The sequence below is a fragment of the Triticum urartu genome, chromosome 6A (assembly GCF_056163025.1).
Source record: "Triticum urartu cultivar PI428250 chromosome 6A, HENAU_Tu73, whole genome shotgun sequence".
NCBI classification, from domain to species: Eukaryota; Viridiplantae; Streptophyta; class Magnoliopsida; order Poales; family Poaceae; genus Triticum; species Triticum urartu.
This window is the reverse complement of record NC_141878.1, coordinates 169,934,061-169,957,910: the sequence shown is the minus strand read 5'-3', so window position 1 is coordinate 169,957,910 and position 23,850 is coordinate 169,934,061. Positions and strand designations below refer to the sequence as shown.

The following is a 23,850-nucleotide window of genomic DNA, read 5'->3' as shown; positions in this document are numbered from 1 at the left end:
CATTAGAAATGCATTGTGCATAGTAAAATACATGTACAGAACATCACTGGTTCCCACAATGCTAATTGTTCGCCATCCTTTGTATGTAGTCTTCTCGACTTCTGAGTAGAATTTTTCTGTCTTATTTTTATAAAAGTTCATTTCTTCTGCTGGTGAAATATTATGGGATTTATACCAAAAAAGGCCCATGCAGATGGACATAGCGACCACACATCTTTCCTACGCACCCTAAAAACATTCCCCTTTCCCCTTAACACTTTCACACAGTGACATGTTCCTCTTGCCCGATCCCCTTTCTCTCTTTTAGTCTTCCCTACTCTCTCCGGTCAATCCAACATTTCTGCCGCCGGCGCCGAATAGCTCCCATCAGCTTTCTTCCTTGATTCTGTGCCTTGAGCTTGCTCGTCCCCACCTACAGCCACCCCCACAACTCGATTCTCTGTTGCAGCCACAGGGTGCCCCACGGCTCGATTCGTCGTTGCAGCCACAGTGTGACCTTCGACGGCGGCTGTTTTTTCTCCTCATGTGCATCCTCCGTCTGCTAGGCTGGTAAATAGCGATGGAGGGGTAGTAGGGTCCACGCTCGAGCTGCGCAAGGGAGGAGGCGAGATCATCGATCTACGCGGTGTTGCGGTCAGCGTTCGTGTAGGTGATGTGGGCGTGGATTTCGTCTCCCGTAGTCAGCTTTGATCCATCCAAAGTGTGATCCATCTTTAGTCAACGTTCGTGCAGGAGATGCTTTCTTCCCCTTGAGCGCCAGATGCATCCTACACATCGCCGGCATTCTTCGAAGGTCCCCTTTTCCCTTTTTCGGACTTTGTCATATACTTTTTTCGTAACCGGTTCCTCTGTTTGTGCGGTTGAACCAATATAATGTAATTAAGGGAATGCTTGTTAGTGAAAAATGTTTTCCCATTTTCCCTTGAAATCATGGAAAAACATGTGATTCTGTTTTGAAGTATAAGGTACTGTAGATAATAATTAGTGAGTGAAAATAAAAAAGAATGTAAGTATATTTATATGCACACATGAAAACTGAACATGTGAGGTTCGTGGGGGTGTTGTTGTCCCCAAGCACCGACTCGGACGCGTAGTCATTGTCCCAAAGTGAGGCAGCTCAAAAATTTGTCTTCGTCCGTAGCATACGCAGCCAGGCTTGGTCATCGAATATTTTTGCTCGTCTTTGTTCAGATGTTGTTCGGAGTTCAAACTATGAAAGATCCTCGAGTGGTCTTCTTTTCGCTCCACTTTGTTGTAGTTAATCTCTTCATTCAATAGCCTATTTCCAAGTTCAATTATTTCTGAACAAACTGGGAGCTCAATTCCAGGGTTTAGCTTGAGTTTATTTTCGAGGTTGTCTTTAATTCCACCAAGGCGCGTCCTTGTTTCTGTGAATTTGTGGCATAACATTGGTCTTCTTATTATTATTTTTAATATTTATTGTGGGGTAAGACCCCACAGCCCATTTATTAGAAAAGGAAAAGGTTCAACAATGTACATGCACTGAGACTGTGTCAAAAAAACAAGACAGAGGACCTACCTAATACTTACCTATATTTACATCAGGTCACTAACCCAAGCTATGAGTTGACCTCTAACGCTAACACTAAGCCTGTGAGCTAATAGAAGGATGTCATGTACAAAATTACATCTCCAAGAGGCAACACAAGCCTGCTCCCCCCTAAAGATCCTCCCATTTCTTAAGATCTAGATATTCCATGCTGCTGCACTACAAAAAAACACATCCGTGACATTTGGGCCGAACGAAAAAAAATTATGTCATACTTATGACACTTCTATGACAATAATTGTGACAAAACACGGTATCATCATAGACGTGGTGTGGTCCTACTTCTATGACAAAAAGTCATGACAGAAAATGGGCTTTTCGTCCTGGGCGGGCCGGAGACGCAGCTGCATGACATTCTTTGGGCCGTCCATGACGGAAAAAACCATGGTAGAAATGAGGGCGAGGAAAATATCGGGGTGTTCCCGGTTACGGTGGGTGGTCGGGGATGAGCGATGCGCGTTTCTCTCGTACATGCATGCGCGTGGGTGCGAGGCGTTGGGCTCTAACGGAACACGAGCGAGGCGTTAGGCTCTAATTGAACCCGAGAGATTGCACTGCATGCTATGCATTACTGAACCTGAGCGGTCGATCGATGGCTGTTAACTGAACCCGATCGAGGGATTCCTTCGCTACTGCTCCTAACTAAAGCCGATCGATGCGGCCTCTGGATGAACAGTGAGCATTGCTGGGGTGGTTTGGATGAACAATTCCCGACGGGGGTGGATGAACAGGACCCCGTGGTGTTGCCTCTGGATGAACAGTGAGCGTTGCTGGGGGGGGGGGGGGGGGGTTGGATGAACAGTCCCCAGTGGGGGTGGATGAACAGGACCCCGTGGTGTTGCCTCTGGATGAACAGGACCTCGATCGATCGAGCCGGTTGGGGCTGGATGAACAGGACCCCGTGGAGTGCTGGATGAACAGGACCACCCCGTGGAGGGCAGGATGAATAGTAGACGGTGGAGGGTTGGATGAACAGTAGACGGTGGAGGGCTGGATGAACAGTAGATGGTGGAGGGGTGGTTGAGCAGGAGCCCGTGGAGAGGGCTGGTTGAACAGTAGCCGGTGGAGTAGCGCGCGGTGGAGGCTGGATGAGCAGGAGCTCGTGGATGAACAGTCGTAGGTGGAGGCTGGAGGAGGTCGACTGTGGATGAACAGTAGCCCATGGAGGCTGGAGAGGGTTGACGGTGGAGATGAACAGTATCATGTGGAGTCCCGTTTGGCAGTACGCCACACCCCTCCCAGTGAACAAGACCCCTGTTTCGACCGTAGCGCTCCAACACAAGTCCGTTTTCTCCGTTTTGCAGTACACCACACCCCTCCCGATCAACAGGACCCCCGTTTCGACCGTAGCAGGTCCGTTTCCTCCGTTTTGCGCTACGCCGGACCCCTCCTGATGAACAGGATCCCATTTCAAACGTGGCCGATCGAACACAAGGCCGTTTCCTCCGTCCCGCGGTACGTCGGGCCTCGTTTCCATCGGCTGTTCCGTCCAAGTCGGTTGGCTCCCATGCGTTCCGTTGCCTCCCGGTGAACACAACGCATTCCGTTGCCTCCCCATGAACACGACGACGACGAAGTTTCTCCGTTCCAACCCAGCTATGTACACGAGCCCTGGCCGTACGTACGCATGAGTAGGCGTTCGAGACCCCGCCCGTATGTACGTACGTGGCCGTATTTACTTTCTTGCACCCTGGCCGTTGTACGTACGTGTACATGCTATTTGCACGCCTCTACATCGACCAGTATGTACGTACACGTTTGTGACTAGAATGACAATGCTACGTACGCTTCGACCAGGTGGGTCCCGACTGTCAGGCACTTCCTTGCGTGCGAAGATGGAGCTGGTGGGTCCCAGCAGTCAGGGGGGGAATTGTTTTTTTTTGCCTGGACACACTTCCTTGCGTGCGAAGATGTCGCTGGTAGGTGCTAGCAATCACGGGGAAAACATTTTTTGCGAAATACGGTTGCCCGTCTGGTGGGTCCCTGCTGTCATGTGGAGGAATCATTATTTTCCGCGTAATAAGGTGGCACTTCCTTGCTGCGGCCGTGGACCCAGCTGTGTGCCTCTCCACGTACAATCCACGTCAGATGAAAGCCGTTCCTTGACCACATTGTCCACGTCGCGCCGAGAGCACCAGGGCCGGAGGACGACGGCGAGGCCTAGGAAGGGGACGACGTGGAGCCAAGGAAGACGTGGCAGTGGATGACCACACGTAGAGGAGTATGAGGGTTCACTGGTTCGCTGCGGTGTGAGGCTGCCGTCGCCGTAGAATAACAGGGGGTGTGGGTGAGTAGAGGGATGGCCTGGCCAGCAGTGGGAGTAGTAGGGGCGGTGAGGCTTCCGCGGCATCGTAGCCGGCCGCGGGAGGCAGGAGCACGAGCCACGACCGGCGCTGCTTTGGGCAGCTGGAGCAAGAAGACCAGAGGTTGAAGAAGCACTACGGCCGTTGGATGGACATCGTACGGTCACTCGAGCTAGAATTGTTCATATTGACTAAGTTGACAAAACCCTCCGTCCCCGTCAAATTAGTTGGCCCACAAGTCAGCCTCACACTATTGTGGGTCCCAGCTAGAAGGGGGTATTCATTCTTTTGTGCGCAATAAGGAGGCACTTCCTTGCGTGCGAAGATATAGCTGATGGGTTCGACCTGTCAGCAGTGGAAACATTTTTCATGAAATTCAAAGGCCCTTCTGGTGGGTCCTAGCTGTCAGGTGGAGGAATCATTATTTTGCGCGTAATAAGGAGGCATTTTCTTGTGTGCGGCCGTGGACCCAGCTGTCAGCCTCTCCACGCACTGTCTACTTCTGATGGTGTCGTTCGTTGACCACGTTGACCACTCCGCGCCGAGCGCATTCAAGGTGGTGGACGACGGCAAGGCCCGGTACAACAACGAGCCAGAGATGGTAAGACGCGGGAATAGAGTCACAGACGGAGAGGTGTACGAGGGTTAACTGGTCTGGTGCGGTGTGGTTCAGAAGTCTGTGGAGAAGAACAGGAGGCGTGGAGGGGTGGAGGGATGGCCTGACCAACGGTGGAGTAGCGCTTCACAGCGAAGCGTGCTAAGCAGAGCTGCTAGCAGCAGGAGGCAGGAGCAGGTGGTCCCGGCGGCGTTGGAGGAAGAAGACGAGAGATTGAAGATGGATGCCGGTCGTTGGATGTAAATCCAACGGCTAACGATATCAGAATCATTTGTTGACGAAGTTGACAATGACTTGCATTGGCTTCGACCTATTAGCCCACATTTCAGCCTCCAAAAATGTGGCACGAATTCAACCCATTTTTTAGAATTTACAATCTTTTTTTGCAGGGTAGAATTTACAGTCCATTTGATCTCTTTTTTTGAATTACAGTCCATTAGCTGGGATGGGTGAACAAATAATGTAGCGCCCATGCAGCCCATTTATGTTTTTCCTAAAAAATTATAGGCCATTTGCACTTTCTCGAAATACATGATTTTGCTGGGCTTATTCTGATTATAATGTTGGGGTGGGCGCATCAATGTTAGCAAAAAATAAACACGGGCTGAGAATTTTATATATATATATATATATTTAAATAATAAGTGATTTATTATTACATTGGTCCTTAAATCTTACTAAGCTTTTGTACACAATCACCAGGATTTTCGTTGCCAAAAAAAATCCAGGATTTTATTGCTAAGAAATTATTTTTATAAGTTAATAAGATGTGGGATATTGTTTTCTTACATATGTAAGTATCTGTTAAATATATGATGACAATAACAATAATATATAATAACATATAAAATAATTTAAATATATATAATATAGTTAGAAGGGAAACATAAGTTGGATCAGACGTTCCTATTCTTATATAGAAAAATAGAACAGACCTCTGCGTTTTTTTAAAAAAAATACATAAATTGGGCTACCGATGTTTCAGGAAAAATGAAACCTCGGATGGGAGGTCCATAGGCTGGTCGATACATGACGGCCCTTAAGAAAATACAAACAGGCCTATTGAACTCCCATCCGAGGTCGTGTGTTGCGCATGTTAAAAAAGAAAGGCTAGACCGGGCAGCCCAAACCCCAGCTGATACTTGCTGCCTCGGTGATAATAAATGATACCTGCCAGCTCCCCGGCTTCGTTGTGAATTTATCTCCTATAGTAACTACGTTGAAGCACCTAAAAATGTAATTATGTTGACAAACCCGTGGGCCCCAACATTAGTATGGCATTAAGAGGAAGTATTTTTTCGATGAGGCACTTTCTTGCGTACGGCATAGACCTAGTGGGTCCCGACTGTACGCCTGTCCACGTATAGTCCTCTCCAGATTCCTCTCGTTTGTTCAGCTTGTTCACAATGGCAGACAGCGGCGTCGCGGTGAGCGCACAAAGGCACAGGAGAAGATCCGACCACCCGAGGAAGTGCCTTATTAGTAATGAGACAACTGAACTAGCCTAGTGGCTGAGTGACACTACCCGACAGCTGTTTCGCCCGGGTTCGATTCCACCTGTGCAGAGAAAATATCTCCAAGTTTTTTGCCTCTGCCTTTATTGACATGTGGGTCCTAATTTTCATCTACACACACCACGTCCAACACTTGCCAAAATTTCATCCCTCGTTTTCTCTATTTTTCACACACTCGACATTGTGTGGGCATCTTGAAAATAGCATATCTTTTTTACTGTGAATCATATGAAGATGTGCTATGCATGAATGTTGATCAGCATGATGTTAACTGGCTGGTAGTTCCAGTTTTGACCAGGAATAAAACTTCCAGCATGATGTTAACACTGTTTGAAAAGGCCATGTTAATATAAATGCTCTGCCTCTGTAAGTTGCAGTTTCTTATCTGAAACTGAACTTGGAGTTTCTTATCTGAAACAGAAACTTACAGTTTCTTCTCTGAGAATCACCTGTCAGCGACCGAAAGGCAGGGGAACCTCTCCTCTTCATCATCTCCATTCCAAAACCACCGTCTCGCCTCTCACTTTTCTTCATTTCAAAACCACCCCTCTCCTCTCCATTATCTCCATTCCAAAACCACTGTCTCGCCTCTCCCTCTTCGCTATTGCAAGACCACTGTCTCTCCTCCCATCTTCCGAAGCTAGCACCGGACCACTCAAAAGGACATCTATGAAGGGGATGTAGCAGCGAATCAGGCAGATTGCCAGCGGCGACCAGGCAAAATTTGCTAGGTTGATGGAGATCCTTACTTGGTTTGACAATGAATGGCAGATTTTGAGGACGGTGAGGACTGATACGTCTCCAACGTATCTATAATTTTTGATTGCTCCATGCTATATTATCTATTGTTTTGGACTATATTGGGCTTTATTTTCCACTTTTATATTACTTTTGGGACTAACCTATTAACCGGATGCCTAGCCCAGAATTGCTGTTTTTTGCCTATTTCAGTGTTTCGAAGAAACGGACTATCAAACGGAGTCCAAACGGAATAAAACCTTCGGGAACATGATTTTCTCACCGAACATGATCCAGGAGACTTGGACCTTGCTCCAAGGAACAAAAGAGGCGGTCACGAGGGTGGGGGCGCCCCCCCTAGGGCGCGCCCCCTGCCTCGTGGGCCCCTCGGAGCTCCACCGACGTACTCCTTCCTCCTATATATACCTACGTACCCCCAAACGAACAGGGACGGAGCCAAAACCCTAATTCCACCGCTGCAACTTTCTATATCCACGAGATCCCATCTTGGGGCCTGTTCAGGAGCTCCACCGGAAGAGGGCCTTCATCACGGAGGGCTTCTACATCATCATAGCCTCTCCGATGAAGTGTGAGTAGTTTACCTCAGACCTTCGGGTCCATAGTTAGTAGCTAGATGGCTTCTTCTCTCTCTTTGAATCTCAATACAAAGTTCTCCCCCTCTCTTGTGGATATCTATTCGATGTAATCTTCTTTTTGCGGTGTGTTTGTTGAGACCGATGAATTGTGGGTTTATGATCATGTCTATCTATGAATAATATTTGAATCTTCTCTGAATTCTTTTATGTATGATTGGTTATCTTTGCAAGTCTCTTCGAATTATCCATTTGGTTTGGCCAACTAGATTGGTAGTTCTTGCCATGGGAGAAGTGCTTAGCTTTGGGTTCGATCTTGCGGTGTCCTTTCCCAGTGACAGAAGGGGCAGCAAGGCATGTATTGCATCGTTGCCATCGAGGATAACAAGATGGGGTTTATTTCATATTACATGAATGTATCTCTCTACATCATGTCATCTTGCTTAAGGCGTTACTCTGTTTTTAACTTAATACTCTAGATGCATGCTGGATAGCGGTCGATGAGTGGAGTAATAGTAGTAGATGCAGAATCGTTTCGGTCTACTTGTCATGGACGTGATGCCTATATACATGATCATGCCTAGATATTCTCATAACTATGCTCAATTCTGTCAATTGCTCAACAGTAATTTGTTCACCCACCGTAGAATACTTATGCTCTCGAGAGAAGCCACTAGTGAAACCTATGGCCCCCGGGTCTATTCTCATCATATCAATCTCCATTACTTTAATCTTGCTTTGCTTTTTTAATTTGCCTTTACTTTTCACTTTGCATCTTTATACCAAAAATACCAAAAATATTATATCTATCAGATCTCACTCTCGTAAGTGACCGTGAAGGGATTGACAACCCCTAACCGCGTTGGTTGCGAGTAGCTATCGTTTTGTGCAGGTACGAGGGACTTGAGCGTGGCCTTCTACTGGATTGATACCTTGGTTCTAAAAAACTGAGGGAAATACTTACGCTACTCTGCTGCATCATCCTTTCCTCTTCGGGGAAATCCAACGCAAGCTCTAGAAGTAGCAAGAAAAATTTCTGGCGCTGTTGCCGGGGAGTCTACGCAAAAAGTCAACATACCAAGTACCCATCACAATCCCTATCTCTTGCATTACATTATTTTCCATTTGCCTCTCGTTTTCCTCTCCCCCACTTCACCCTTGCCGTTTTATTCGCCCTCTCTCTCTGTATCCTCCCTCTCTATCTGCCTCTTTTGCCCGTTTGCTCTTGTTTGCTCGTGTGCTAGTTTGTTTGCTTGTTTGTCGCGATGGCTCAAGATACTACCAAATTGTGTGACTTCACCAATACGGATAATAATGATTTCCTTAGCACTCCGATTGCTCCTCTTGCCAATACAGAATCTTGTGAAATCAATGCTGCTTTGTTGAATCTTGTTATGAAAGATCAATTCGCCGGCCTTCCTAGTGAAGATGCCGCTACTCATCTGAATAGCTTCGTTGATTTATCTGATATGCAAAAGAAAAGAGATGTCGATAATGATGTCGTTAAATTGAAGCTATTTCCTTTTTCGCTTAGAGATCGTGCTAAAGCTTGGTTTTCGTCTTTGCCTAAAATAGTGTTGATTCTTGGAACAAGTGCAAAGATGCTTTTATCTCTAAGTATTTCCCTCCCGCTAAGATCATCTCTCTTAGAAACGATATTATGAACTTTAAACAACTTTATCATGAACATGTTGGACAAGCTTGGGAGAGAATGAAATTAATGATACGTAATTGCCCTACTCATGGTTTGAATTTGTGGATGATTATACAAAAAATTTATGCCGGGTTGAATTTTGCTTCTAGAAATCTTTTAGATTCGGCCACGGGAGGTACTTTTATGGAAATCACTTTAGGAGATGCTACTAAAATCCTAGATAATATCATGGTTAATTATTCTCAATGGCATACTGAAAGAACTTCTAATAAAAAAGTGCAAGCGATAGAAGAAATCAATGTGTTGAGTGGAAAGATGGATGAACTTATGAAATTATTTGCTACTAAGAGTGTTTCTTCTGATCTTAATGATATGCCTTTGTCTACTTTGATTGATAATAACAATGAATCTATGGATGTGAATTTTTTTGGTAGGAATAATTTTGGTAACAACGCTTATAGAGGGAATTTTTATCCTAGGCCATATCCTAGTAATCCTTCTAATAATTTTGGGAATTCCTACAACAACTCTTATGGAAATTATAATAAGATGCCCTCTGAATTTGAGAATAGTGTTAAAGAGTTTATGAATTCACAAAAGAATTTTAATGCTTTGCTTGAAGAGAAATTGCTTAAAGTTGATGATTTGGCTAGGAATGTTGATAGAATTTCTCTCGAGGTTGCTTCTTTAAAGCTTAGATCTATTCCTCCTAAGTATGATATCAATGAGTCTCTCAAAGCCATGAGAATTTCCATTGATGAGTGCAAGGAAAGAACTGCTAGGATGCGTGCTACCAAAGATGCCTTTATTAAAGTGTGTTCTTCCAATTCCTATGAAAATCAAGATGAAGATATAAAAGTTATTGATGTGTCTCCTATTAAATCTTTGTTTTGCAATATGAATCTTGATGAAACTGAATATGATCTTCCTTTACCTAGAAGGCGTTCTAAAAATTCGGAGTATTTAGATCTTTGTGATGAAATTGATGAAAGTGGGATTGAAAGAAATAAAAATCTAGATGTTTCTAAACCCACTATATTGGATTTCAAGGAATTTAATTATGAAAGTTGCTCTTTAATTGATTGTATTTCCTTGTTGCAATCCGTGCTAAATTCTCCACATGCTTATAGTCAAAATAAAGCCTTCACCGAACATATTGTTGATGCCTTGATGCAATCTTATGAAGAAAAACTTGAGTTGAAAGTTTCTATCCCTAGAAAACTCTATGATGAGTGGGAACCAACTATTAAAATTAAAATTAAAGATCATGAGTTTTATGCTTTGTGTGATTTGGGTGCTAGTGTCTCCACTATCCCCAAAACTTCGTTTGATTTGCTAGATTTCCGTAATTTTGATGATTGCTCTCTAAACTTGCATCTTGCGGATTCTACTATTAAGAAACCTATGGGAAGAATTAATGTTGTTCTTATTGTTTCAAATAGGAATTATGTGCCCATAGATTTCATTGTTCTTGATATAGATTGCAATCCTTCTTGCCCTATTATTCTTGGTAGACCTTTCCTTAGAACGGTTGGTGCGATTATTGATATGAAGGAAGGGAATATTAGATTTCAATCTCCATTAAAAAAGGCATGGAACAATTTCCAAGAAACAAAATAAAATTTCCATATGAAACTATCATGAGAGCCGCTTATGGATTGCCTACCAAAGATGGCAATACCTAGATCTATCTTTGCTTGTTATTCCTAGCTAGGGGCGTTAAACGATTGCGCTTGTTGGGAGGCAACCCAATTTTATTTTTATTCCTTGCTTTTTTATCCTGTTTAGTAATAAATAAATTATTTAGCCTCCCTTTTGGTTGTGTTTTTTGTTTTTAATTAGTGTTTGTGCCAAGTAGAACCGTTGGGAAGACTTGGGGAAAGTCTTGTTGAACTTGCTGTAAAAAACATAAACTTTAGCGCTCACGAGAACTGCTGTCATTTTTATTTGGCGAGTGATATTTAGTTAATTATTTTTGCAGATGATTAATAGATAAATTACTCACGTCCAAAAATTTATTTTAAAATTTTTGGGGTTCCAGATCTTGCGCTAGCTACAGATTACTACAGACTGTTCTGTTTTTGACAGATTCTATTTTTCGTGTGTTGTTTGCTAATTTTGATGAATCTATGGCTAGTAAAATAGTTTATAATACATAGAGAAGTTGGAATACAGTAGGGTTAACACCAATATAAATAAAGAATGAGTTCATTACAGTACCTTGAAGTGGTCTTTTGTTTTCTTTCGCTAACGGAGCTCACGAGTTTTCTGCCTTAAGTTTTGTGTTGTGAAGTTTTCAAGTTTTGGGTAAGGATTTGATGGATTGTGGAACAAGGAGTGGCAAGAGCCTAAGCTTGGGGATTCCCATGGAACCCCCAAGATAATCTAAGGACACCTAAAAGCCAAAGCTTGGGGATGCCCCGGAAGGAATCCCCTCTTTCGTCTACTTCTATCGGTAACTTTACTTGGAGCTATATTTTTATTCACCAACATGATATGTGTTTTGCTTGGAGCGTCTTGTATTATTTGTGTGTTTGTTTGTTAGTGTGCCACAATCATCCTTGCTGTACACACCTTTTGAGAGAGCCATACATGAATTAAAATTTGATAGAATACTCTATGTGCTTCACTTATATCTTTTGAGCTAAGTAGTTTTGCTCTATGTGCTTCACTTATATCTTTTGAGCTAAGTAGTTTTGCTCTATGTCCTTCACTTATATCTTTTGAGCTAAGTAATTTTTCTCTCTATGCTTCACTTAGATCTTTTAGAGCACGGTGGTGGATTTGTTTTAAAGAAACTATTGATCTCTCATGCTTCACTTAAATTATTTTGGGAGTCTCTTAATAGCATGGTAATTTGCTTAATAATAATATGCTTGGTATTCAAGATTTGTGAAACTTTCTTTTGAGTGTGTTGAATACTAAGAAAAGATTCAAAGCATGATAATTGTTTTGAGATATGGAGTTGATAATATTAAAGTCATGATAGTTGATTTGTTGTGAATTTAAAGAATACTTGTGTTGAAGTTTGTGATTCACGTAGCATGCACGTATGGTGAATCGTTATGTGATGAAATCGGAGCATGATTTATTTATTGATTGTCTTCCTTATGAGTGGCAGTCGGGGACAAGCGATGGTCTTTTCCTACCAATCTATCCCCCTAGGAGCATGCACGTAATACTTTGCTTTGATAACTTCTAGATTTTTGCAATAAGTATATGTGTTCTTTATGACTAATGTTGAGTCCGTGGATTATACGCACTCTCACCCTTCCACCTTTGCTAGCCTCTCTAATACCGCGCACCTTTCGCCGGTATCATACACCCACCATATACCTTCCTCAAAACAGCCACCATACCTACCTATTATGGCATTTCCATAGCCATTCCGAGATATATTGCCATGCAACTTTCCACCGTTCCGTTTATTATGACACACTCCATCATTGTCATATTGCTAGCATGATCATGTAGTTGACATCGTATTTGTGGCAAAGCCACCGTTCATAATTCTTTCATACATGTCACTCTTTATTCATTGCATATCCCGGTACACCGCCGGAGGCATTCATATAGAGTCATATTTTGTTCTAATTATCGAGTTGTAATTGTTGAGTTGTAAGAAAAATAAAAGTGTGATGATCATCATTATTAGAGCATTGTCCCAGTGAGGAAAGGATGATGGAGACTATGATTCCCCCACAAGTCGGGATGAGACTCCGAACAAAAAATAAAAAAAGAGGCCAAAGAAGCCCAAATAAAAAAAGGGAGGCCATTAAAAAAGAGAAAAGGCCCAAATAAAAAAATATGAGAGAAAAAGAGAGAAGGGACAATGTTACTATCCTTTTACCACACTTGTGCTTCAAAGAAGCACCATAATCTTCATAGTAGAGAGTCTCTCATGTTATCACTTTCATATACTAGTGGGAATCTTTCATTATAGAACTTGGCTTGTATATTCCAATGATGGGCTTCCTCAAATTGCCCTAGGTCTTCATGAGCAAGCAAGTTGGATGCACACCCACTTAGTTTCTTTTTGAGCTTTCATATACTTATAGCTCTAGTGCATCCGTTGCATGGCAATCCCTACTCACTCACATTGATATCTATTGATGGGAATCTCCATAGCCCGTTGATATGCCTATTTGATGTGAGACTATCTTCTCCCTTTTTGTCTTCTCCACAACCACCATTCTATTCCACCTATAGTGCTATGTCCATGGCTCACGCTCATGTATTGCGTGAAGATCGAATTTTTTGTGAAAAAGTTAGAGTATGAAACAATTGCTTGGCTTGTCATCAGGGTTGTGCATGATTTAAATATTTTGTGTGGTGAAGATAGAGCATAACCAGACTATATGATTTTTTAGGGATAACTTTCTTTGGCCATGTTGTTTTGAGAAGACATAATTGCTTTGTTAGTATGCTTGAAGTATTATTATTTTTATGTCAATATAAACTTTTGTCTTGAATCTTTCTAATCTGAATATTCATATCACAATTAAGAAGATTTGCATTGAAATAATGCCAAGTAGCACTCCTCATCAAAAATTCTCTTTTTATCATTTACCTACTCGAGGACGAGCAGGAATTAATCTTGGGGATGCCTGATACGTCTCGAACGTATCTATAATTTTTGATTGCTCGATGCTATATTATCTACTGTTTTGGACTATATTGGGCTTTATTTTCCACTTTTATATTACTTTTGGGACTAACCTATTAATCGGAGGCCCAGCCCAGAATTGCTGTTTTTTTGCCTATTTCAGTGTTTCGAAGAAACGGAATATCAAACGGAGTCCAAACGGAATAAAACCTTCGGGAATGTGATTTTCTCACCGAACGTGATCCAGGAGAATTGGACCCTGCTACAAGGAACAAAAGAGGCGGTCACGAGGGTGGGGGGCGCTCCCCCCTAGGGCGCGCCCCCTGCCTCGTGGGCCCCTCGAAGCTCCACCAACGTACTCCTTCCTCCTATATATACCTACATACCCCCAAACGAATAGGGACGGAGCCAAAAACCTAATTCCACCGCTGCAACTTTCTGTATCCACGAGATCCCATCTTGGGGCCTGTTCCGGAGCTCCGCCGGAAGAGGACCGTCATCACGGAGGGCTTCTACATCATCATAGCCTCTCCGATGAAGTGTGACTAGTTTACCTAAGACCTTCGGGTCCATAGTTAGCAGCTAAATGGCTTCTTCTCTCTCTTTGAATCTCAATACAAAGTTCTCCCCCTCTCTTGTGGAGATATATTTGATGTAATCTTCTTTTTGCGGTGTGTTTGTTGAGACCGATGAATTGTGGGTTTATGATCAAGTCTATCTATGAATAATATTTGAATCTTCTCTGAATTCTTTTATGTATGATTGGTTATCTTTGCAAGTCTCTTTGAATTATCCGTTTGGTTTGAACAACTAGATTGGTAGTTCTTGCCATGGGAGAAGTGCTTAGCTTTGGGTTCGATCTTGTGGTGTCCTTTCCCAGTGACAGAAGGGGCAGCAAGGCACGTATTGCATCGTTGCCATCGAGGATAAAAAGATGGGGTTTATTTCATATTGCATGAATTTATCTCTCTACATCATATCATCTTGCTTAAGGCGTTACTCTGTTTTTAATTTGATACTCTAGATGCATGCTGGATAGCGGTCGGTGAGTGGAGTAATAGTAGTAGATGCAGAATCGTTTCGGTCTACTTGTCATGGACGTGATGCCTATATACATGATCATGCCTAGATATTCTCATAACTATGCTCAATTCTGTCAATTCCTCAACAGTTATTTGTTCACCCACCGTAGAATACTTATGCTCTCGAGAGAAGCCACTAGTGAAACCTATGGCCCCCGGGTCTATTCTCATCAAATCAATCTCCATTACTTTAATCTTGCTTTGCTTTTTACTTTTCCTTTACTTTACGCTTTGCATCTTCATACCAAAAATACCAAAAATATTATATCTATCAGATCTCACTCTCGTAAGTGACCGTGAAGGGATTGACAACCCCTAATCGCGTTGGTTGCGAGTAGCTATCGTTTTGTGCAGGTACGAGGGACTTGAGCATGGCCTCCTACTGGATTGATACCTTGGTTCTCAAAAAATGAGGGAAATACTTACGCTACTCTGCTGCATCATCCTTTCCTCTTTGGGGAAATCCAACGCAAGCTCAAGAGGTAGCAAGCGCCATGTGGCAATGTATGCGAAATAGCGAGACGATGGCGATGAGGGCAGCGATGTACTCCTTGGCGGCAGTCACGCCGCAGTCCTTCGAGTTCATCGAGTATCTCCTCTTGGCAATGGAGCAGACAGATTCGCCCGAGGCTAAACTCAGGCGGAGGTGGTGGGCGTACAGGTCGAAGGTCGAGCACCCAGAGGATAACGAATCGATCAAGTATGGTGTGCCGTTCATGAGGGTGCAGAGCCAGGCGGAGCCACAAGAGTATTCATTCTCCCACCACAAGAGGAGGTCGGATGGCGCGACGTCGCTTCCCCGCCGTTCTCCATGGTTCCCTCGACACTCGCCTCATTTCAATGATGTCGGTAGGGTTTAAGGTAAGCTTCGCACTAACCTAATCTTCCATCTGCTCATGCTTACAACCAGTGTGACAACTAATAAAAATCATGCTTACAATTAGTCTCCAAGTACTATACAAATCACCCTAAAATAGCTCTGGACCTTTGGGTCAAAGTTGTGACACTGTGTACAAATAAAGAAAAAAAGATTGGTGCTTCTTTTAGAAAAGAGTACACCCCTAGAAAACTGCCAATATAAGCTACTAGTATTTTTTAAGTCTAAGCTACTAGTATTTGGTTAGAGGATTTGCTACCGAGAAAGATCCGTCCACAGTGAGCGCCACACATCCCACTGAAGGTGGTGGATGCCAATGCTTAGATGGAGCAGGGTTGGTGTCGGTAATTTTTACTTGGCACCTCGCACTCTGCATATATGGCAGTTCCATCCGTATATTTGTGCAGTTCCACCAAAATGCAGCTGAATAACCCTGTTTGCACAGATAATGAAAAGGCGTGATTACATTATAGTGGGACTAGTTGATGAAACATACACTAATAAATAGAAGAAAATATTACATCATACTGGAGATCGACTCAAGTCTCCCCGATACACCTTCTGCCAGTGATTAACATCAGTGTATAGTGGTAGTACAAGGAGGGGCCTTGAGACATTCAAATCTCTATTTTTGTGCAGATCAACTAAAATTAAGCACCCCAGTTTGCAAAAACGCTTAAACATTAACAATGGAACTAGTTGATGAAACATACATTAACAAAGAGAAGCACTTTCTTTATCTACATTTGAAATGAAATGATAGAGAGGAAACTCGCTTTATTTTAACTGTATTATTACTTAATTTTATCAGTGACACTAGGGTCGAGCAGGTGGCAAATGAGGTTTACCGTGCGTCGCAAGGATGATGGCCGGGGGTGCTTAGACTGGGATGCTGAAGCTGGCTCTTTCAGTCCCTATCTTCCCCCTGATGTTTCTGTGGTAGAATTTGGGTTGTAATCCAAAATGGTCGAGCGGGTGCTGCGTCCCCCTACCTGCCTAGCTTATGTGGCAAACTTGTCTCTTGCTAGTACTCAGTCTGTTCTAGTAGTAGTTGCATAACTGCCCGTTTCCACTGAGATGTTGTCAGATAATGGTTCTCTATGGTTGGGTTTCTTTAATGAAATCGGAGGGAACCCCCTCTTTCGATATATAAAAAAACAGTGGCACTAGCGGTGCCAAAACATTGCCTCAAATTAATAGAGCCACTAGATTAAGGTTCAAAATAATAACATTACTGCTTTATCATGGCAGTGCCAAAACAGTAGCACTAGAGCAGGATCAACATGCATGATCTTTGGCAAACGGTCAGACCAAAAAGGAACATACACTACAAAAAAATACACTTCCATGATGATACGTGTTCGTCACAGTAGGTCACATTTTCTGTCATGCATGTACATCCATGACAAAATTATGACAGAATCAAGATAGTCATACCTGTGCTGTCGTAGAAGTGTTCCATGACATTACCAAAATTATCATCACGAAAGTGTCCACTTCCATGACAATAAATCGCGCGTCACAGAAGTGCTTTCGTCAAGGGTGATCGACACATGGCATCCACCGTAACGGAACGCCGTTAAGCTATCGGGTCCGGTTTTGGATCCGATAACCCATTAACAGCCCCGACCAATGGGGATTTCCACGTGTAAAATCATCATTGGCTGGAGGAAACACGTGTCGGCTCACCGTTGGGACAGATGTCATCCACTCATTGGACCCAGAGCGCCTATGATACGTCGACACGTGGCACGGCCCAACAGAGGCCCATTCCTGTGAAAAGGCCGGCCCGTTTGACTTGGTCAAAACGTGGCAGGCCAGCCCACGGCAAGCCTGTTAACGGCATGTTCGCATATAGCCCATTTACAGCCCGCTAACCCAGGGCCCGTTTACGGCCTATCCGAATTACGCCCAGTAGCGCCATCTGTGCCGTCCAATATAATTCCAGCCCATTTTAACTTCCGGCCCATGTATGGCCCATGATGTCCTTTGGCCCATATGAGGCCCTTAGTAACCCTCGGCCCATTAAGGGCCCATGGTAAAACTGGTTATACCCATTAACGGCCCATTATTCCGTTGCGCCATTTCCAGCCCATGTTATCTTTCGGCCTTCTCAGGACCCATTTATTCTTCGGCTCATTTCTAGCATTTGGTTACTTACGGCCCGTTACTGTCATTTTCTGCTTGTGGGCCAAATTCAATCCGTGCTTACAGTCGGCCTGTTAATACGTTGGGCCATTTTCATAGCGTCATCAAATACGGCCGATTAACGACGGTCTATTATGGTCGGCCCATGAACGGATGATTCCAACTCTAGCCCGTTTACGACCATAAAGCGGTATGTTATTGGCCCATGTTTGGGCAATCGATCATACGACCCGTATAAGGCCCATTGATGATACGGCCCGTAGAAGGCCCATTGATGATACGGCCCATAGAAGGCCCATTGTTTCTACGCCCCGTAGAAGGCCCATTGTTTCTATGGCCCGTAGAAGGCCCAGTGTCACTACAGTAAATACGTAGCCCATGGTTATTGTAGCCTAGTATTAAAAAATAGGTTATTGCAGCTGAGGGAGTCCTGGATTAGGGGGTCTCCGGACAGCCGGACTATCTCCATTGGCCGGACTGTTAGACTATGAAGATACAAGATTAAAGACTTCGTCTCGTGTCCGGATGGGACTCTATTTGGCGTGGAAGGCAAGCTGGGCGATACGTATATGGATATCTCCTCCTTTGTAACCGACCTTGTGTAACCCTAACCCTCTCCGGTGTCTATATAAACCGGAGGGTTTTAGTCCGTAGGAAAACAATCACAACATACAATCATACCATAGGCTAGCTTCTAGGGTTTAGCCTCTCTAATCTCGTGGTAGATCTACTCTTGTACTACCCATATCATCAATATTAATCGAGCAGGACGTAGGGTTTTACCTCCATCAAGAGGGCCCGAACCTAGGTAAAACATTGTGTCCCCTGCCTCCTGTTACCATCTGGCCTAGACACACAGTTCGGGACCCCCTACCTGAGATCCGCCAGTTTTGACACTGACATTGGTGCTTTCATTGAGAGTTCCTCTGTGTCGTCGCTGTTAGGCTTGATGGCTCCTACTATCATCGATAGCGATGTGGTCCAGGGTGAGACTTTTCTCCCCGGACAGATCTTCGTCTTCGGCGGCTTTGCACTGCGGGCTAATTCGCTTGGCCATCTGGAGCAGATTGAAAGCTATGCCCCTGGCCATCAGGTCAGATTTGGAAGTTTGAACAACACGGCCGACATCCCTGGAGACTTGATCTTCGACGAATTCGAGCCACAACCGAGCGCGCCGCACTATCGCGATGGGTATGACCTAGCTCTGCCACCGAACAGTACCCCAGAGGTCGCGCCCGCATCAGCTCCGATCCTTAGCTCGGAGCCAACTGCGCCAATCGAGGACGGATGGATGGACACCGCCTCAGGGGCTGCAGTCTCAACGGCGATCGAGCCAAACACCAGCCCAACCCTCTGTGAAGCCCATGACTCCAAGGTGCTGGACTCTTTTCTGGACGCCGAACCTTCCGCGCCTCTGCCAATCAAATCCGATTGGGCGCCGATCATGGAATTCACTGCCGCGGACATCTTTCAGCACTCACCCCTCGGCGACATTCTGAATTCACTAAAGTCTCTGTCTTTGTCAGCAGAGCCCTGGCCGGTTTATGGCCAACAGGATTGGGATGCGGAAGACGATGAAATTTGACGCCCACCCACCACCCACTTCATAGCCACTGTCGATGATTTAATCAACATGCTCGACTTCGACTCCGAAGACATCAACGGTATGGACGACGACGTAGGAGACGAACACGAACCAGCGCCTATAGGGCACTGGAAAGCCACCTCGTCATATGACATATACATGGTGGATGCACCCAATGAAGGCAATGGCGACGAGATAGCGGAGGATGACCCCTCCAAGAAGCAACCCAAGCGCCGATGTCAGCGGTGCCGCTCTAAGTCCCGCCAAAGCAAAATTGGTGATACCAGCACAGGAGATAATAACACTCTAGATAGTGCCGAAGACAACAACAAACACCTCCAGCAAGATTGAGAGCAGGAGGATGAAGGAGCCAGCTCTCCTGGGAGAGTGGCTGGCGGAGAGGACGAGGATGACAATTACATGCCCCCCTCTGAAGACGAGGCAAGCCTCGGTGACGATGAATTCACCGTCCCAGAGGATCCCATCGAACAAGAGCGCTTCAAGCGCCGGCTTATAGCCACGGCAAATAGCCTGAAGAAGAAGCAACAGCAGCTTCAAGATGATCAAGATCTGCTGGCTGACAAATGGACTGAAGTCCTTGCGGCCGAGGAATATAAACTCGAGCGTCCTTCCAAGAGTTACCTAAGGCGCAGGTTACTACCCCAACTAGAGGAGGAAGCATATGATACGGCTGATCGGCCACCTCGTGGCCGCGACAAAGAGGCATTCCAGCCAACAGCTCAGCCTCCACCCCAACGCCACTCAAATAAAAAGGCATGGGGAGATACGCCAGACCTGCGAGACATATTGGAAGACAAAGCAAAGCATTCAAGTCCGATCTACGGATCACGAGGGCACACCACTCTGTGAGACGATAAAAATCACGCGGGATACAGTAAAAGCAAATCCGGCCGGGCCGAACACAGCGGGCAAGACCCATTCGAGCTGCGTCGAGACATAGCCCAATACAGAGGCGCCGCACATCCCCTATGCTTCATAGATGAAGTAATGGAACATCAATTCCCAGAAGGTTTCAAACCTGTCAACATTGAATCATACGACGACACAACAGATCCCGCAGTATGGATTGAGGACTTCCTCCTCCACATCCACATGGCCCGCGGTGATGACTTACATGCCATCAAATACCTCCCATTAAAGCTCAAAGGACCAGCATGACACTGGCTTAATAGCTTGCCAGCGGATTCCATCAGCTGTTGGGAAGATCTGGAGGCCGCATTCCTCGACAACTTTTAGGGCACTTATGTGCGACCACCAGACGCCGATGATCTAAGCCACATAATTCAGCAGCCAGAAGAGTCGGCCAGGCAATTCTGGACTCGGTTCCTTACAAAGAAAAATCAAATCGTCGACTGCCCGGATGCGGAGGCCTTAGCGGCTTTCAAGCACAACATCCGAGACGAGTGGCTAGCCCGGCACCTTGGCCAGGAAAACCGAAATCAATGGCAACCCTCACGACGCTCATGACCCGCTTCTGTGCGGGAGAAGACAGCTGGCTAGCTCGCAGTAATAACATATCAAAGAACCATGGTACCTCAGATACGAAGGACGGCAATAATAGGTCACGTTGCAACAAGCATAAGCGTCGCATTAACAGCGAAAATACAGAGGATACGGCAGTCAATGCCGGATTCAAAGGCTCTAAAACCGGTCAGCGGAAAAAGCCATTCAAACAAATTACGCCGGGCCCGTCCAGCTTGGACCGTATACTTGATCGCTCGTGTCAAATACACGGCACCCCATACAAGCTAGCCAATCACACCAACATGGATTGTTGGGTGTTCAAGCAGGCCGACAAGTTAATTAGCGAAAACAAGGATAAGGGGCCGCATAGCGATGACGAGGAGGAGCCTCGGCAGCCGCACACTGGAGGACAGAAGAGGTTTGCCCCGCAAGTGCGGACGGTGAACATGATATACGCAACCCACATCCCCAAGAGGGAGCGGAAGCGTGCGCTCATGGATGTATATGCGTTGGAGCCAGTCGCCCCAAAGTTCAACCCTTGGTCCTCTTGTCTGATCACCTTCGATCGCAAGGACCACCCCACTAGTACCCGTCACGGCGGATTCACCGCACTAGTCCTCGACCCAATCATCGACAGATTTCACCTCACTCGAGTCCTCATGGACGGCGGCAGCAGCCTGAACCTGCTTTACCAGGACACAGTGCGCAAAATGGGTATAGACCCCTCAAGGATCAAACCCACAAAAACGACCTTTAAAGGCATCATTCCAGGCGTAGAGGCCCATTGCACAGGCTAAATTACACTGGAAGTGGTCTTCGGATCCCCGGATAACTTCCGAAGCGAAGAGTTAATCTTCGACATAGTCCCGTTCCGCAGTGGTTATCATGCACTGCTCGGGCGAACCACATTTGCTAGGTTCAATACGGTACCGCATTACGCATACCTCAAGCTCAAGATGCTAGGACCTCGCGGAGTTATTACTGTCAATGGAAACACAAAACGCTCTCTCCGAATAGAGGAGCACACCGCGGCCCTCGCGGCGGAAGCGCAAAGCAGCCTCTCAAGGCAATCTACCAGTTCGGTGTTTCAACACCCGGATATTTCCAAGCGCACTCGGAGTAATCGGCAATTAGACCGCCTGGCGCGATCTGAGCTCGCTTAGCAATGCGGCCCCCACCCCAATCCCAGCCCAACGGCGATATTTGTGTCGCGTGTGCATAATTACGCATTAAAAATACCATGGGCACATGTGGGGAGGGGGGTACAACTGCGGCACGCCCAAAAACGCGGCCTAACCCGCACTAGGGGCTTCCCATTTGTTTATTTTTCTTTTTCTTTCAGGACTTTAATCTCTAGAAGCACTGTCCGGCAGCTCTATTGCCGAACACATGATACAGCAACCAAGGAGGCAGACAGCTACGTTATACATTGGAATTCTCAGGTTGATAACAGACTCCATATCATTCCTCAGCTCGCCCTTGGAAGGGATATAGTCCTACTCTTTTGCTTATCGCACTATCTGTATCACTCTGCTTTAATGCAATTTTTTCAATAAACAATGCATTACGACTATTATTGCATTCTCGTTATATATATCTATGTGTTCATTAATGACTCCTTGCAACCATACACTCTGGTACGGCCAACACGCCAGGGGCTTACGTACCCCACAATGCGGCGTGAAAAGTCCGAACACTTTCACAAGTGCGGCACCCCGAACTTATAGCATTATATGCATCAGCTCCGAATCATGTCTTTGGTCAAATGTTGGGTTTGCCCGGCTCCTATGTTTTGGTACCTTACGTTCCGCTCTATCGGCTAAGGTAGTGCTAGGAGAACTACTGCGATTGTGCCCTGGTTCTGCCGGGCTGAGCACCTCAGTAGAGAAAGCTAAACTGACTGTCATGATAAGGCGAGAGACTAGTCGCTGTTCGGCGAGGTTTTTCGAATCCCTAACGACTTATGCCGCTTAGGGCGAAGGGCCGGCTCTGTCCGGCTTACAGGTGTGTATCACGCCCCGTATTCGGCCTTCTGAATACCAGGGGCTTCGCCGAAGTTTAAAATTATAGAATTCTATGGCTAAGTGAGAGCAATAAAGCATTATTAGTCTGGTTTCCTTGTTCGTTGTGCTGAGCACCTCCCTCGAAGGACCCAAATATGGGAACAAGAGTGCTTAGGTTTATCCCGAACACCCCAGCACTCGTGCATGGGGGCAGAAGCTGAGGATTAGCCATCTCTCAGATTAGATAAACAGTCAAACAGAAGGTAATATTTTAAACTCCAACAAGCGTTGCATAACGCATATGAAACAAGTTTTCATACATGCAGGATAAAACGAGCAAGTCTCATTCAAATATTACATCTTTCGAGCACTCATCCGCGATGAGACGGGCACCCGGCAGAACACCCTCATAGTACATCTCGGGGTGGCGGTGCTTCTTGCCATCCGGCGGCCCCTCCTTGATCAGCTTCATGGCGTCTAGCTTGACCCACTGCGTTTTTACACGGGCGAAAGCCCGGTGTGCACTTTCAATGCAGATGGATCGCTTGACGACCTCTAGCTGTGGGCAGGCATCCACGAGCCGCCTCACCAGGCCGAAGAAGCTGTTCAGAAGGGCGTCGCCAGGCCACAGACGGACTATGCAGCCCTTCATGGCCTGATCGGCCGCCTTAGGTAGCTCGACCATCTGCTTCAGATGGTCGCTCGTTGGCACCGGATGTTCGGCCTTAGCATACTGAGACCAGAACAGCTTCTCCGTCGAGCTTCCGTCCTCGGCCTGGTAGAACTGTGCGTCATCGGGCACACTGCCGGGCAAATCTGCGAATGCTCCTGAGGAGCTACGGATCCGGGTAAGTAATCGGTAATTTACTTTTACATGCCTGCTTTGCATATAAAAAGCCTTACCTGCCGCTATCTTCTTCATCGCGTCGATCTCTTGGAGGGCCTTTTGGGCTTCGGCCTTGGCAGATTTTACACTCTTAAGGGCCGTGGCAAGCTCAGACTCCCGCGTCTTGAAGTCAAGCTCCAATGCCTCGTGCTTCGTCACGAGAGCCTGGAGCTCTTGTTGCGCCTCGCCC

General features: G+C 45.5%; 1 long non-coding RNA gene across 1 annotated transcript; it reads left to right on the top strand.

The window, feature by feature from the left end:
- The first annotated feature begins 152 nt into the window (after nt 1-152).
- On the top strand, nt 153-905 carry LOC147964608 (uncharacterized). The gene is made up of 2 exons (XR_015609416.1): nt 153-645; nt 733-905. It is a non-coding gene; the product is annotated as an uncharacterized LOC147964608 (long non-coding RNA).
- The last annotated feature ends 22,945 nt before the right edge of the window (nt 906-23,850 follow it).